Source organism: Homarus americanus, unplaced genomic scaffold (assembly GCF_018991925.1).
Source record: "Homarus americanus isolate GMGI-L3 unplaced genomic scaffold, GMGI_Hamer_2.0 scaffold20465, whole genome shotgun sequence".
Classification (NCBI taxonomy): Eukaryota; Metazoa; Arthropoda; class Malacostraca; order Decapoda; family Nephropidae; genus Homarus; species Homarus americanus.
In genome coordinates, this window is record NW_024756914.1 from 4,022,028 (window position 1) to 4,038,467 (window position 16,440).

A 16,440-nucleotide genomic window follows, 5' to 3' on the forward strand; every position below is an offset into this window, starting at 1 on the left:
AGGGGGGGGGGGGGGGGGGGGGGGGGGGGGGGGGGGAGAGAGAGAGAGAGAGAGAGCTGCTGTATTCCGATGTTTTTAATTAATTCTAAGGTGTACGGTGTATTATTATCAGGTGGTGGTGTGATCTCCAGGTACTTGTTTCAGGTGTTGTGTGGGTGCCTTCTGTTTTTTGTGTGTGTTGTATTGTATTGCTTCTGGTTGTGTTGTACTAGGGACAATATCTAATTTTTTATTCTGTGTTAAGGCAGATCATTTTTTGTCCAGCTTTTGTTACAGTTTTGATGAACTTTTGATATGTATAATAATTTTGTCCAAATTTTGAAATATTTGTGACTTAACCTTTAGAATACTTTTATTTTTATTTTTAGAAAGTTTGACTAATTAAAAAACAACCCTGACGAACTTTAGGACTTTTCAACCATTCCCTGCCCTCAACTCCCCCGTTCCTGGTTTCTCTCCCTTCCCTCGTCTTCCCTCCTTCCTCACCTCTCCACCCCTTTCCCCCTCTCCCTCATCCTCTCGCCCTCTTCCTCATTCCTCTCCCCACGTTTTCCCATCGTCTTCCTCATCCGCCCTCCTCTTCTCCCCACCCTCCCTCTCCCTTATCCCTCTCCTCTTCCCCTTTCTCACCCACCCCTCTCCAGTGCCTTCCCCTTCCACCTCTCCCCCTCCTCCCTTTACCACCCTTCCCTCTCTCCTCTTTACCACCCTTCCTCCCTTTCCCCTTTTCTTCCTTTCTCTATCCCCTATCATTACCCCCCAGACAACAATCTAGTTATCTCTAACTCAACCTAACCTAACCTAACCTAACCTAACCGTCTCTCTCCGTCTTTCTCAGGTTAGTATCGCCTGTGTACTGCTCCTCCCATTGGCGAACGAACGTCTGAAGGTAATCACACCAACCCACTAATTACATTCCTGGATGATTGCCTTGTTAACTCATGTTACATATTGTTGTTAGCATCTCGTTATTGCAACCCTTTGGAGCTTGTTATTGAGGATCTGTGAAAGTTCTATTATTGCAGATTTCTGTTAGTTGTAGTGTGGGTATGATCAATTGTGCTATTGCTGTATTGATCAATGTGTGTTTATTGTAGTATTTATTAATGCGGTTATTGCAGTCTTGAGTATCGTTATTACAGTAATTATCAAAGTCCTGTTATTGTAGTTCTCATCGGAGTTCTTTGGTTGCGGAATCATTAAATCATTTTATTGCAATACTTGTCACTATCTCGTTATTGCGACACTCATCAGGTCCTATATGACAATTTTCATTTGTCTCGCTATTATATCACCCATCTCGTTATTGTCAATATTTTGTAAGTTTTCGTTATTGCAATAAAGATATTTTAGTGGAGCATCCAATTAAATCTGTGTATCTGTATTTTTTTCATTGCAATATTAATTAATGTTTTTGCATTCCTAAGTTTGTTATTGCATTCCTAAGCTTCTGTTATTGCATTCAGGGCCTGTCTTTTATTAATAGTCACCATTTCATTATTTGCAATATTTATTAAAGTTTAGGTCATAGAATAGTCGTGTCTGTTAGTGCAATATATATACGTGAATGTTTTTGTTTTGTAACATGTACCATTTATTGTTGTAATATATAACAAAATCTCCACACTGTTATTGCAGTGTTAAATAACGTATTAATACATAAACACTAACTCTTTTGTTTTTTTATTTGTTAGTCAATGTGTTATTCATCTGTTATTGTAATCATCTATCATTCTTCATTATTGATTTTACCTATAGAATTTTGGTTATTGCATCTTCTTATCAAGATTCATCGTTATTGACTTCACCCATGAATTTTTGTTATTGCAACCCAATTATCAAACTCTCTGTTATTCTTGTTGTTGATTGCACCCATGTTGTTCGTGTAATCCTCTATCAAACTTCGTTATTGATTTCACCCATAGAATTTTCGTTATTGCAAACCACTTATCAAACACTCTCGTTATTGCAACCATGAAAATAAATTCTCAAATATGCAACACTCCTTGCAACATAGTTCCCCTGGGATGGAAAGGGTAATATCGGGAGCAATTGTACGATTAATAACGGTGATGTCACGGGGAGTTATTGTTAGCATTGGTGGGATTGTTTTGTCGATATGATTCTTACTTAGTGTTGGGTTTGATGAGGTTAGGTTAGGTTGGGGTTTGCTTTGGTTAGGTTGGGTTTGCTGAGGTTAGGTTGGGTTGATTTGGTAGGTTGGGTTGGCTTGGTTTGGTTTGGTTAGGTTAGGTTAGGTTAGGTTGGGTTGGGTTTGGTTTAGGTTAGCTTAAGCTTTATTGGTCTTAGTTTACTGCTGTTGCCTGTCTCTAAGTGGCACATGTCTTTGGAGTTCCGTAACAGCGTCATTTTAAGCATTTTAGGTATTTCCTTTATTCTCTTTCTCCCTCCTCTTCTCTCCATTTTCCCATTCTCCTCCTGTTCCTCCCTCTCAGCCTCTCTTCCTTCTTCCCATCAGATCTACCCAACCCTAACTCTAACCAAACCTAACCCAACCTAACCATCCCCAGGTAGCGTTAGGTGGTTAATCTCAGGTGAAATTAGTTGAGGACAATCTCAGGTGATTATTATTATTATTATTATTTAGTAGAGAAGAGAAGAACACAGTAAATAAGTGAAATTGAATCAAGAGTTGTTGTTTTACTAGAGGTGGAATAAGAGACGAGGTGATGACGGTAGGAGGATGATTGTGGAGGTGGGTAGTGATTGATGGTGGGAACAGTGGTAGTGATGGTAGGAGGAGATGATGGTAGGAGGTGATGATGGTAGGAGGTGATGATGGTAGGAGGTGATGATGGTAGTGATGATGGTAGGAGGTGATGATGGTAGTGATGATGGTAGGAGGTGATGATGGTAGTGATGATGTAGGAGGTGATGATGGTAGGAGGTGATGATGGTAGGAGGTGATGATGGTAGTGATGATGGTGGGGTGATGATGGTAGTGATGTGTGGGAGTGTTGGTGATGGTGGTGGTGATGATGGTAGGAGGTGATGATGGTAGGAGGTGATGATGGTAGGTAAGATGATGGTAGTGATGATGGTAGGAGGTGATGATGGTAGGAGGGATGATGGTAGTGATGATGGTAGGAGGTGATGATGGTAGTGATGATGGTAGGAGGTGATGATGGTAGTGATGATGGTGGAGGTGGTGGTGAGTGATGGTGGGGAGGTGATGGTGGTGATGATGGTAGGGAGGTGATGATGGTGGTGGTGGTGGGGTGATGGGGTGGTGATGGTGGTGGGGTGGAGGTGGGGTAGTAATGATGGTAGGAGGTGATGATGGTAGGAGGTGATGATGGTAGGATGATGGTAGGAGGTGATGATGGTAGGATGATGGTAGGAGGTGATGATGGTAGTAATGATGGTAGGAGGTGACAGTGGTAGTGATGATGGTAGGAGGTGATGATGGCAGTGATGATGGTAGGAGGTGATGATGGTAGTGATGATGGTAGGAGGTGAGGTGACGGTGGTGATGGTAAGTGAGGTAGGTAGTGGTAGTGATGATGGGAGGAGGGAGGTGGATTGATGATGGTAGAGACGAGGTGATGATGGTAGGAGGTGATGATGGTAGTGATGATGAGGAGATGATGATGGTAGTGATGATGGTGGTGATGATGGAGGTGATGGTGGTGGGGAGGTGGGGTGGACGGTGGTGATGGTAAGTGGGGCTGGTGGTGATGGTAGTGATGGTAGGGGTGAGGTGGATGGTGATGATGGTAGAGACAGTGATGATGGTAGGAGGTGAGGTGGATAGTGGTGATGGTAAGTATGAGGCAGGTAGTGATGGTGAGTGATGATGGTAGGAGGTGAGGTGGATAGTGGTGGTAGTAAGTGAGGCAGGCAATAATGGTAGTGATGATGTGGTAGGAGTGCAGGCTGTTTGGTGATGGTGGGCTACACCCAGAACCGTGCTCCTCAAATCACTACCAAGGCTGGCTCTTTACACACAGCATTCAACAGCTCTCTGAAACAGTCGAGGACAACACTTCTCTCAGCCTCATCCCATCAGCTCACCTCTCAGATAACTCTCCAAGCTGCAACCTCCACAAGGACACTGCTACACACACACACACACACACACACACGTTCACCCAAAGCAACCCATCCACCAGCAGCCTCTACGCCCTTAATGACAACAGTAAGTGATTCTCCTGGAGCCACGCAAGCTTGGCTCATCCTCCTGTGTGATAATGGCTCCTTCATCATCCACAACAAGAGATAAGAACCTATTTTTATAAGTCTTTTAAGCCATCAGTAATTAATATATGGAAGAAATGTGTCAACAAAAACAAACGAGAAACAAGACCCGTGACAACAACCAGATTGGTGATAAGGTTACTGAGGGAGACGCTACCATAACACGACCCTCCAGGACAACCATTTATTTTTGAGGCTCGACTGATCCCCCTCACCCACACCACTATCATGAACCCATTAATTCTCCCTGAGACAGAGGACTATAAAGCAAGCATGTCTAATACACTTGGTCCTGAAGGCTACAACTTAAAAATAAAATATAACAACCCGAATTATTTTTGGTCTTGTTGTTGAATGTTTCCTGACCGAGCTAATCAAATTCGTCAGTGTTTGTCTGGTGGATGTTATTCAAGAGACAATAGGGTCCTTCCTCTCCCGTGTGGCCCTTCTCCTTCCCTTTATCACGTGTTGTTACGGTAGCGACTCACAGCTGGTCTTTACACAATATTTAATTAACTCGGGTGAAGGTGTAATAGGGTGATATTGTCAATGCCCCCCTCTGTTACCTTGTGGTTGTATGATTCTCAATATGGTGTCGAGTGAGCTCAAAAACTCTCTCTGGGGAACTGTCTCCTACCAACTACCACATCGTCGTCCAGATCGGAGTTATTTTACCTGGGGTTCAGTCACGACCAGCTATCAACAGATCGTGCTCTGTTCATATTAGAAAAATCCACCAGCCTCTCCCTGAACAACACACAGTGGAGGCGAACTACACGCTCTCAGTCACACCCCGAGGTTTGGGACACACGCACGACGGCTTATCACCTGCAACAAGCTAACTTTCTCGGCATCTGTGAGCATAAATCATCAACTGTACTCAGGAAGCCAATCAATGGGAGCCACACTTAGCCCCTCACAACACCACAAGAGTAAGCATTGATGTGTTAGTGCAGTAATCCACCATAACATCAACACGATGTTCTCATGACTGCCGTACTCAATAGACCAAAGTACATGTTGACCCCAGTAGCTGTTGACGCTTGACTCGGGCAGAAGTGAACATTTGGACGGCTGGTGTAGTCCTCAAGGCGGTACAAAATGTCGTGTTTTCCCTTATCTTTCCGTAAATAAACCCACATTAAACACGTTACCTACACTGGTGTTTGCCTGGAGTTTGTGGGTTGAGAGGCGACCCACCAATAATCATAATGACCCTATGAAGTGATTGTCCTTCACGTGTAAATAACCTTAACATATTTCAGGATAATAAACCATAACTTGATCTTCCTTCTCTCTCCTGTTGACTCACAAGAGACGAATCGCGATGGAGTTTTACTGTCGACACGAAACTTGGTGCCTCGTAGTTTTAAGTTAATGTTTTATATTTATTCCTGTATATATATTTTAATAATTCCGTAACTACAATATTTCAAAAGACAAATACCACATTGAGAGCATCGATACCTGTGACCTTTGATGATAACTGGAGGTAAACGAGCGGCTATAGTCAACAAGAGACCATATACTACACACACACACACGCTGGGAAAGGGTCGAGGAACTGCCTTGGGGGAGATGAAGACGCCTCGTAGGTCGTGTTGGGAGGGCGGGAGGGCCATCACCACCACCATCTTCCTCACCACCACCATCACTACCACCACCACCATCATCACCATCACCACCACCACCACCAACCACCACCACCATCATCACCACCACCACCACCACCACCATCCTCACAGGTGTTGTGGGGAGTGGAAGAGCATCACAAGTCAGGTACATTTGGTTGTTTATTACTTTTCTACGAGATAAAAGTTGCAGCACCACGCCAACCTCCACCACTACCACCACCTCCACGTCTACCACTACCACCACCTCCACGTCTACCACTACCACCACCTCCACGTCTACCACTACCACCTCCCGTCTGCTATCTCCACCACTACCACAACCTCCACCATTATCACCACCACTCCCACCATCATCATCAGCAACCTTGGTGAAGACGCGCATTGCAGGTTGCTCGGTTTTATTGACAGGTGAGGGCATGGGTGATGAAGGTACTATAACGTGGCGTCCTTAAGAGCGACAACCACACTCTCTGATACAGCCTCCTCACCTCTCTGGCCTCTTGGGTTGGTGTGCTCTTGTGGCCCCGGACGGTGCAGGGTGTTGCATCGTCTCTGAACAGTTGTTAGTGTAATAACGTCAATATGGAGACAGTGCAAGGTGTGTGTGTGTGTGTGCGTGTGTGTGTGTGTGTGTGCGTGTGTGTGTGTGTGGACCATGGTGGGTAGTGAACATTACACAAGGTTCAACTATACACTAACTTGTCGGGTTATTATCAAGTTATATGAGCGTAATAAATTAGTTCGCTTTAGGTTTTGGGTTATCCAGTAAAACCTCCATTTAACGGACACCAATCTAGGGATATAGTCGTTATATGGAGGGTTCATATATAATCTCCAGTGTAGTCCGCTATTTAGAGGTATCGCTGTATTAAGGTATTATAGATAAGGAAGAGCATGAGGCTGGTTAACAAACTATATAGGAAAATGACAGACTAACTATGAAAATGACGAGAAAATGATAAACGAAGCGAAAATGACGAGAAAATGATAAACGAAGCGAAAATGACGAGAAAATGAGGAAGGGAGCTTACTAATATCACCATCTTCAAGTTATATAGTTGTTGGAGACATAAATCACGATGTGTCACTGGTGTGTGCGCGCGTGTGTGTGTGTGCGCGTGTGTGTGTGTGTGTGTGTGTGTGTGTGTTTCTTGCATCTCTTGGCTCCTACCACCACCACCACCACTTGAGAATACAGTTCCTCTTTAATTTTGTCGACATTAATCAGAGCTTTGTCATATCTTTTTCCCCCTCGAGAAGGACTTACGCAAATTATTGAATCGACGTTGCGGTTTTAAAAGATCTCTCTCACGTGTACAGCAGAACCAACCCCATAATGGTAGATATTTAGTGTTGATGGTAAGGATGATGTAGAATATAATGATGTGATATAAGAGTTTTAAAAATATCATTCGTACCTTAGTGATTAGTTGGTCTCTCGTTGTGTGTACAGGTAGGAGAGGCTGTATAAGTAGGCTAGACAACCCCAGAGTGTAAAGGTTATTTTGACAATCAACCTGACCGTGTAATGTTAATGTTTACAAGAGATGTTTACTGTTAATAAGACGTTAATTAAAGGTTAAATATCAATACACTAACATAACACAGGTGATCTCAGGTGATATTAATTACCTTCTGGGGTAATTTGTGTAGCATACATCATTCACCTGTCAGTGTTTATACTCGTCCCCTCCCCTCACCCCCTCACCTGTCGCACACCTAATTTGACTTTGTGGAATTAATTAAGGACGATGGAAGGTAACGTATTTATTTCTGTCTCCGAGGTTCAGTTATGTGTGGGTTTTTAGATGCAGGTAATTAGTTGTTGGATGATGTTGCCGTTTACTGTAAAACAAAAATGTATATGTGACATCGGAAAGTTATTAATTTTTATCCGACACACCTGACATGACATAACTCACCTGACACGACATAACACACCTGACACGACACAACACACCTGGCATAACACACCTGGCATAACACACTTAACACACCTGTCACATAGTAAGCAAAATATAGTTGCCGAAAATATATAAACATTTAATATACTTTCTGTGTATGTTCGTGAGGGTGTGGGGGAGGGGATCTAACTGCCACGGTGCCACGCCCTATATCACTGCTGTAGTTCACTGCCACGTACTGTATCACTGCTGTAGTTCACTGCCACGTACTGTATCACTGCTGTAGTTCACTGCCACGCCCTGTACCACTGCTGTAGTTCACTGCCACGTACTGTATCACTGCTGTAGTTCACTGCCACGCACTGTATCACTGCTGTAGTTCACTGCCACGTACTGTATCACTGCTGTAGTTCACTGCCACGCCCTGCATCTCTGCTGTAGTTCACTGCCACGCCCTGCATCACTGCTGTAGTTCACTGCCACGTACTGTATCACTGCTGTAGTTCACTGCCACGTACTGTATCACTGCTGTAGTTCACTGCCACGTACTGTATCACTGCTGTAGTTCACTGCCACGCCCTGCATCACTGCTGTAGTTCACTGCCACGCCTTGTATCACTGCTGTATTTCACTCTTCAGTCCCACTCATGTTATAAATTCCCCCAAAAAACTATTATTAATAAGACCATAGATGTTTATTCAATGTCTCTATGGAAAATCAGAGAGAAAATGTTTGATTCGTGGACAAGTAAAAACGTCATTAGAGAGAAACCAGTAAATAGATGAATAAACACATGAAGAACAGCAGTAAAGGAATAAATTAGTTCTTAAATAAACTAGATAAATATATAATGATGAAAAACCAGCCAAGAATCATTAATTAACACGTATATATGAGGCAGTTACCCACACAAGACATTTCTTTCACTAATCCACATGATAATCCCGGATTATTGTCTCTAAATCCTTTTGAAACCGAGTTATATTGTTACATTATTAGAGAAAACTGCAACTCGGGGTAAACTAAAGAAATTTGAGTGTAGACGTAACATTAGAGACCGACTTCCATCATCACCACAACTACAACCATCATCACCACAACAACCATCATCACCACAACAACCATCATCACCACAACAACCATCATCACCACAACAACCTTCATCACCACAACAACCATCATCACCACAACAACCATCATCACCACAACAACCATCATCACCACAACAACCATCATCACCACAACAACCATCATCAACACAACAACCATCATAACAACAATCATTACCACAATAACTATCATAACAACCATCATCACCACAACGGCCATCATCACAACAACCATCATCCCCACAACAACCATCACAACAACCATCACAACTACCATCATCACCAAAACTACAACCTTTATCACAATAACAACAACCTTCATCACCACAACAACCATCATCACCACAGCAACCATCACAACAACCATCATCACCACAACAACCATCATCACCACAACTACAACCATCACCACACTAAACCATCATCACCACAGCAACTTTCATCACCACAACAACCATCATCACCACCAACTACAACCATCATCACCACAAGAACCACATCATCGCCGCAACAACCTTCATCACCACAACATCCATCATCAACGCAGCTACAGCCATTACCACAACGACCATCATCACCACAGCTGCCAAAAACCGTCATCCCTTTAGCTACAGCCATCATCACCACAGCTACGCCCATCATCCACCACAACAACCATCACCACGGCAACAGCTTCATCACCACCAGCAACAAGCCATCATCATCACCACAACTACAACCATCACCACAACTACAACCATCATCACCACAACAACCATCACCACAACAACGACTATCACCACAACAAGAACCATCGTAACTACAGCAACCATCATCGCCTGGCTTCCACAACCATCACCTGGCTTCCAACCATCATCACCACAACAACCATCACCACAACAACGACTATCACCACAACAAGAACCATCACCACACCTACAACCATCACCACAACAACAAGCATCACCACAACAACAACCATCACCACCAATACAATTATCATCACCACAACAACCATCACCACCACAACAACCATCATCACCACAACTTCAACCATCATCTCCAGAACAACCATCATCACAACAACTACAACCATTACCACAACTACAACCTTTATCACCACTACAACCATCATCACCACAACAACCATCACCACAACAACAACCATCACCACAACAACCATCCCTACCACAACAACCATCATCACCACAACCATTCATAACCACAACAACCATCATCACCACAACTACAACCATCACCACAACTACAACCATCATCAACACAACAACCTTCATCACCACAACTACAACCATCATCACAACTACAACCATCATCACCACAACTACAACCATTATCACCACAACAACCATCACCACACAAGAACCATCACCACAACAACAACCATCACCACCACCACAACCATCATCACCACAACTACAACCATCACCACAACTACAACCATCATCACCACAACTACAACCATTATCACCACAACAACCATCATAACCACAACAACCATCATAACCACAACAACCATCATCACCACTACACCCATCACCACAACAACAACCATCACCACAACTACAACCATCACCACCACAACTTCAACTATCACCACCACAACTTCAACCACCACAACCATCATCACCACCATAACAACCATCACCACAACAACAAACATCACCAAAACAACAACCATCACCACAACTACAACCATCACCACCACAACAACCATCACACCACAACCATCATCACCATCGTAACAACCATCACCACAACAACAACCATCACCACAACTACAACCATCACCACCACTACAACCATCACCACCACAACTACAACCATCACCACCACAACAACCATCATCACCCCACTACAACATCATCACCACCACAACAACCATCATCACCACAACTACAACCATCACCACCACAACTACAACCATCACCACCACACTACAACCATCACCACCACAACTACAACCATCAACACCACAACTACAACCATCACCACCACACTACAACCATCACCACCACAACTACAACCATCACCACCACAACACAACCATCACCACCACAACTACAACCATCACCACAACTACAACCATCACCACCACAACTACAACATCACCACCACAACAACCATCATCACCACAACTACAACCATCACCACCACAACAACCATCATCACCACAACTACAACCATCACCACCACAACAACCATCATCACCACCATAACAACCATCACCACAACTACAACCATCACCACCACAACTACAACCATCACCACCACAACTACAACCATCACCACCACAACAACCATCATCACCACCACTACAACCATCATCACCACCACAACAACCATCATCACCACCACAACTACAACCATCACCACCACAACTACAACCATCACCACCACAACTACAACCATCACCACCACAACTACAACCATCACCACCACAACTACAACCATCACCACCACAACTACAACCATCACCACCATAACATCCATCATTACCACAACAACCACCACAGGCACTATCAGTCAAAATATAACCATTAACATCCCTAACTACACAACACGTCACCTCACCAATTGTAAATAAATTTAAATACTGAAGGAGAAAATAATTGTTTTGTTTTATAAATATAAATTATGATAAAATTCACGTTTTGGTTCAGTGCGGTGTTTCTCACCTACGCCGTGACGGTCTTGCTCTTGCAGGTGTGCCTTGAGGGCCTCAAAGGCGAGCAAGTGGTCGCCGTGCAAGTCAACGAACGGCATCATTGGCGAACACCTCAAGTCGTCAACCCGGAGCCCGACCCCAGTCAGTCTGGGGGACAAAATATCCGGGTGATCAGAGTGGAGGTCTCGAGGTCTCACAGATTTCGACAGGACTCTATCTCTAATATTTTAGTCGAACTCAAAGAAAGGAAAGTCGATCATCTGGAAGAAGAGGATCATCCAGTTAACCATCGTCATCTTGACGATGGCAATGGGCTGGTATACCGGCAGGCAACCCCAGGGCAGCTCTAAGCTGTCATGTAACTCTAAGCTGCCATGGAGCATATCTAAGCTGCCATGGAGCATATCTAAGCTGCCATGGAGCGGATATAAGCTGCCATGGAGTAGATCTAAGCTGCCACAGACCAGCTCTAAACAGACACAAGGCAGCTCTAAAATACCCCAGGGCAGCTCTAAACAGCCCCAGGGCAGCTCTAAAGAGCCTCCGGGAAGCTCTAAAGAGCCCCAGGGCAGCTCTAAAGAGCCCCAGGGAAGCTCTAAACAGCCCCAGGGAAGCTCTAAAGAGCCACCGGGAAGCTCTAAACAGCCCCAGGGAAGCTCTGAACAGCCCCAAGGAAGCTCTAAACAGCCCAAGGGCAGCTCTAAACAGCCCCCGGGAAGCTCTAAACAGCCCAAGGGCAGCTCTAAACAGCCCTCGGGAAGCTCTAAACAGCCCAAGGGCAGCTCTAAAGAGCCCCTGAGCTCTAAACAGCCCAAGGGCAGCTCTAAGCCGCCCCCAGGAAGCTCTAAACAGCCCAAGGACAGCTCTAAACAGCCCTCGGAAGCTCTAAACAGCCCAAGGGCAGCTCTAAAGAGCCCCCTGGAGCTCTAAACAGCCAGGGCAGCTCTAAGCCGCCCCAGGAAGCTCTAAACAGCCCAAGGACAGCTCTAAGAGCCCCGGGCTTTAAACAGTCCAGGGCAGCTCTAAAAGAGCCCCTGGAAGCTCTAAACAGCCCAAGGGCAGCTCTAAGCCGCCCCAGGAAGCTCTAAACAGCCGGACAGCTCTAAGAGCCCCCGGGAGCTCTAAACAGCCCAGGACAGCTCTAAAGAGCCCCGGGAAGCTCTAAACAGCCCAGGGCAGCTCTAAAAACCCCCGGGAAGGTCTACAGCCCAGGAAGCTCTAAACAGCCCCAGGGCAGCTCTAAACAGCCCCAGGGCAGCTCTAAGAGCCCAGGAAGCTCTAAACAGCCCAAGGGCAGCTCTAAAGAGCCCCTGGAAGCTCTAAACAGCCCGGGCAGCTCTAAGCCGCCCCGGGAAGCTCTGGCCAAGGACAGCTCTAAGAGCCCCGGGAAAGCTCTAAACAGCCCAAGGAGCTCTAAGCCCAAGGGCAGCTCTAAAGAGTCCCGGGAGCTCTAAACAGCCCAGGGCAGCTCTAAAGAGCCCCGGGAAGCTCTAAACAGCCCAAGGACAGCTCTAAAGAGCCCCTGGGAAGCTCTAAACAGCCAGGACAGCTCTAAGAGCCCCCGGGAAGCTCTAAACAGCCCAAGGACAGCTTTAAAGAGCCCCCGGGAAGCTCTAAACAGCCCAAGGGCAGCTCTAAGAGCCCCGGGAAGCTCTACACAGCCCCAGGAGCTCTAAACAGCCTCAGGGCAGCTAAGAGCCCCGGGAAGCTCTAAACAGCCCAAGGACAGCTCTAAAGAGCCCCCGGGAAGCTCTAAACAGCCCAAGGCAGCTCTAAAGAGCCCCGGGAAGCTCTAAACAGCCCAGGACAGCTCTAAGAGCCCCGGGAAGCTCTAAACAGCCCAAGGGCAGCTCTAAAGAGCCCTCGGGAAGCTCTAAACAGCCCAAGGGCAGCTCTAAGCAGCCCCCGGGAAGCTCTAAACAGCCCTCGGGAAGCTCTAAACAGCCCCAGGGCAGCTCTAAAGAGCCCCCGAGAAGCTCTAAACAGCCCCAGGGCAGCTCTAAAGAGCCCCCGGGAAGCTCTAAACAGCCCCAGAGCAGCTCTGAATTACCCAAGCTCAGCCCTAAAGAGCCCCCGGGAAGCTCTAAACAGCCCCAGGGCAGCTCTAAACAGCCCCACGGCAGCTCTAAACAGCCTCAGGGTAGCTCTGAGCTGCCTCTGTCTGAGCAGCCCCAGCTTGGCTATAAAATCCCGTATACCCAGTGGGACCCCTCCTTTGTGAGCGGTAGGATCACAGAATTTGAGGCGTACTCTAAAACATATGTCCTCCGTCCCAACCCTGACCTCGATGACTCCCGACTCAAAATAAAGGTCTTTAAGACCTTTGACGGTAATAAATCGATGGCCAAGGTGGAGGTTGAGGCACTCACGAGGCTCAGGTCACTCGAGAGTGTGCCATATATAGTGGCGGTGTGCGAGGAGCCTCCCGCCATTATAACGAGGTACACCTCCGACGTAACCCTCAGGCACTTGACGCAGAGGACGTACAAACGGCCTCCCGACATAACTCTTTTGAGAGTCGTACAGCAACTGTTAATTGCTGTCGACTCTCTTCATAAACACGGATATTTGCACAACTACATCCGCGATGACAACGTCACTATCCACCAAACTGAAAACGATCTACACCTGTCCATCCAAAACTTTTGTTTCGCCTCTAGGATAGACCAGGAACAAGACTTCAAAACTAACATAACGAAAATTCACACCCCTGCTAACAGAATTCGGAGCTCCTCCGATCTGGAAAAGGCTGAGAAAATCCGCCAAGCAAAACACTGGTGGTTGGCACCAGAACTGTTCCACGAGCAGACAGCTTCACCAGCCTCAGACGTGTACTCTCTCTGCATTGTGATGGACACAATCAGGAAGTGTATGCAAAAGAAGCCACAGGCTCTGTATCCGCTGCTTACGCTAGGCAAGTCCAGCGACCCCTCTCTGAGGCCAACAATCGCCGAGCTGTCCGAGAAGGTGGCTGAGTTAATAGATGCCTGAAACCAAACTTTGTTCTTCTTTTACTCTTTTACTTAACTTTAAACTTTGTTATTATTACTAATACTTCTGTTATTACTATGCTTCCTTCTTAAAGACTTTTGTATAATAAAAAAGAATAGATCACTTAATGACTGGACACTGCAGCTGACCTCAGATGTAGTGTTAGGGTGTTTAATGGCTACTTCATCAATTACAGGAGCATTGAATCTTTCATGTTCTCCCTTAGGGGTAGTGTCTGTTTTGATTCTGACTTTGTACTCGTCAGAAGGCATGTTTTCCAGGGCATTTTTAAATGACTGTACATACGTGTTGCACTCATGCAGCATTTCTTGGATAGACAGGACAATGTCATGTCTGACACCTTGAATGTTGCCACACCTGATAGTAGTCTGTTTTTCATGATATCCCATGAAGTAGATTAGGAGGAACTTTGCCTGCTCATCTTCCAGTGGTAAGAGGGATCCTGCTTTGTGATAGACTTGACCCTGGACTTTGAATGTGGGCATGTATCCGTGCTCACGAACTACTGTGGTAGCTCCAAAGGATGTCATCTTGAAGCATGAATTGTACTACCGTATATTTTCCAAGAAGTGTTTTGACTCTGGTGTTGTTCCCAGCATGAGAGTCTTCAATGGTTGTGGTGGTTTTTCCAAATTTGGCAGTCGTACTTTCCCACGAGAGCAGCACAGTCCAGCAGATTCTCCTTTGTACTTCTTTGCACCGCAGTGTTCACATTTCTTATCCATGTTGCCAATGACAACAGAGGGATACTTTTCATATTCTGTCTCATTGTCATAGTTAAATGCTGCTCTTGTAAGTGGATGCCACTGTGTATTCTTTCTTAGAATTCTGTATTCCGCAGCTCTCTGTCTATCAGCATTCAAACGAATTTCATGCGCTTGATCACGTTCTTCAGAACGCCTTTCTGCTGTTTGCTATCTGATAGCATTAAGACGGAATTCCCTTTCCTGATCTGTTTCCTGTGACCGACTTGCCGTTGTTCGCTCTCTGTTAGTTTGTAAAGGTGCAGCACGTTGTTGCCTTGATTCACTTGATCTTGATTGCTGCTTTCTCAGTGCATCTCTCTGTCTTCTTTCAAGAATTGACAGCCTTGGTCGTTTCTTTGGCGGCATCACACAATTACAGTAAGACAGGTTGGAGCACTGCTTTGTCAAATGGTGTAGCTGTTATTGGCGACCTGGGGTGCAATGGTAAGCCTTGAGTTTGATCCCAGAGAAAGGTGAAACTATGGGCAAGTTTCTTTACGCCATTTGCCTCGGTCTACTCAGCAGTAATTGGGAACCTGAATATTAATCGATTTGCGGATGGTGTTCCTGGATCACTATATATATCACCATCCATCATCACTACATATAACACCATCCATCATCACTACATATACGCAAATTTAACACCACCATTGATCGTCATTCAAGTCTAATTATCTTTTGAGAAACGGCAATTTTTTTTCATAACGTGGAAAAAACAAATATATATATAAAATTACCTTGAGAGTCAAAGTATAAGCCTTTGTCATAACTATAAAGGCAGGTAAAAGTTTATTGTCGTTTAAAAGATAAAATTTTTCTGACTTTTATTTTTATGAAGTTGGAATGAGTGTTGATGATCTAGGAACGAGAGGAACTAGTTTGTGTTTATTTGTGTGTGTAAGTTTAAGAGGTTTACACACGTATATACACATACACACATGTATACACAAACACGAACAATTATCTATACATACAAATACATACATACATACCTGTTCTTCCAATGTTTATCTCCCACATTTTACCCCTTTCCACTAGCTACTTCTCCTCTCCCTTCCTATTCTCTCCCATCCCACCTCAATGCATTATTATCAACCCTCTTCCATTTATTTACCATCCCATTCGACCTCTTCCCACTCATTTCTCTT

General features: G+C 45.1%; 1 pseudogene; it reads left to right on the forward strand.

Moving 5' to 3' along the window:
* LOC121857276 overlaps positions 1–11,450 on the forward strand; it is a 22,842-nt pseudogene extending 11,392 nt beyond the window's left edge.
* The last annotated feature ends 4,990 nt before the right edge of the window (positions 11,451–16,440 follow it).